The sequence below is a fragment of the Tamandua tetradactyla genome, chromosome 5 (assembly GCF_023851605.1).
Source record: "Tamandua tetradactyla isolate mTamTet1 chromosome 5, mTamTet1.pri, whole genome shotgun sequence".
NCBI lineage: Eukaryota > Metazoa > Chordata > Mammalia > Pilosa > Myrmecophagidae > Tamandua > Tamandua tetradactyla.
Genome location: NC_135331.1, coordinates 23,887,143 through 23,889,168, shown reverse-complemented (window position 1 = coordinate 23,889,168; position 2,026 = coordinate 23,887,143).

Sequence of the window (2,026 nt, the reverse complement as noted above, 5' to 3'; positions counted from 1 at the left end):
TGCTCTTATATAAAATATTGTGAATTCTTCATTGTAAAAAGTTGCTTACTGTCCTTGAGTGTTTGAGTAAAAAAAAAAAATTACCATGGCCATACAGGGGCATATTTTTAATGTATTGTTTTGGTTTGTAAAGTCTACTGGAGTGAAATATGCCAGAAATGGAATGGATTTTGCAAAGAGAATTCATTCAGTTAGACATTTACAATTCTAAGGCTATGAAAATGTCCAAACAAAGGCATCAAGAAAGGAAGGATGATGTTCAGTGTCCCTCTGTCAGCTGGAAAGGCGCCATGGTGACAGCTGGTGGCTTTCTCTCCAGTCTTCCTCAAACGCTTCCCCAGGGGTGTTTTCTTTCTGCATCTCCAAAGGTCCCTGTCTGTGTGGGCTCTGAAGGTTTTTCCAAAAAGGTTTCTTCTTAAAGGACTCCAATAAGCAGCTCCACATTGATTATGTAGTGACACATATCCATGGAAACCACCTAATCAAAAAGTCCCACCCAAAATTAGGTGGAAAATCTCTATGGAAGCAACATAATCAAAGGATGCAACCCTACAGTACTAAATCACAATTAAAGAACATGGCTTCTCTGGGGTAAACAACAGTTTTAAGGCAGCACAATCTACCCTCTGGATCCCAAAATGACATGCTCCTCCAAAATGCAAAATACATTCATTCCATCACAATATCACAAACCCATAAACCTTTTCAGTAACAACACAAATATAACACAAAGTAAGAAAGAGTACCAAGATCTCATCAAGTCGGTTACAGACAATTTTCCCCTGGCTCTGGACCTGTAAAACTCAGAACAAGTTTTCTGTTGCCATACAAAGGAGAGGTACATGGCAATATCTGCTAGCTTTCTCTCCAGGCTTTTTCAGACAGTTTCCCTGGGGGCATTTTCTTTCCATGGCTCCAAAAGTTTCTGGTTGTGTGGGCTCTGAAGTATTTTCCACAATGGTTCCTTCTTAAAGGACTGTCGGTCAGAGGGCCATATCAAAAGGGTGGAGACATATTCCCATGGAAACCAACTAATCAAATGGTCCCACCTATAATTGAGTCACTGCTCCATGGAAACAAGTTAAACAAAAACCTCCCACCCTATAAAATTAAATCAGGGCTAAACAACATGACTTTTCTGGAGTGCACAACAGTTTCAAACCTGCAAAATTATCTATATTTGTTTGTGTCTTTCAGGGTGAAATTAATAAAATAGGAAAAAATACTACAAGACAGGGTGTTTGATGATTCTATCTGACTTAACCACTTGTCAATAATTTAAGGCAGAAAACAGAGTGTGTCTTTTTTTTAACTGATAAAATATTAACTTTATTGAACAGGCAAAATTTTCAAAGTTGATAATGCTATTGATATGGAGCAAATCTCATACATTGCTGGGGGACTATAATTTGCTCCAACTAGCTTTAGAGGCCAACTTTTCATCATCTAGTAAAATTTTTAATGGACCTACCCCAAAATGCAACAACCCTACTTCTCCATATTTAATGCCAGAGAAAGGCTCACACACACACACAAAGAGGATAATTATTTAATGGGAAAATATCTTAAAAGCTTAAATATTCATCAATAGGACTAGATTACCAAATTATATATACAATTATGGAATACTGTGCAGCCTTTATAAGAATAAGGAAAAAATAAGGAAGAAATATATATTTGACCTACAAAGATCTCCAAATATTGAATAAGAAAAGCAAATTTTAGAACTATCTTTCAGGTGCATTACAATTTATATAAACACATGCACACCCATACACACACAGTGCTATAAATCATGAATCAGCAAACCTTTTCTGTGAAAGACTAGATAATAAATATTTTAGATCTTGAAGGCCAAGAAATAAACTGAGAATTTATGTGGATACTTATATAACAAGATAAAATTTTCCAGATATTTTTATTGGCAAAATTCAGGATAGTAATACTTGAGGACAAGTTTTTTTGTAATATAGTTCTACTAAGACAAAGAATTAATATGCCTTTTATGGGACAGCAATTTGCTCAA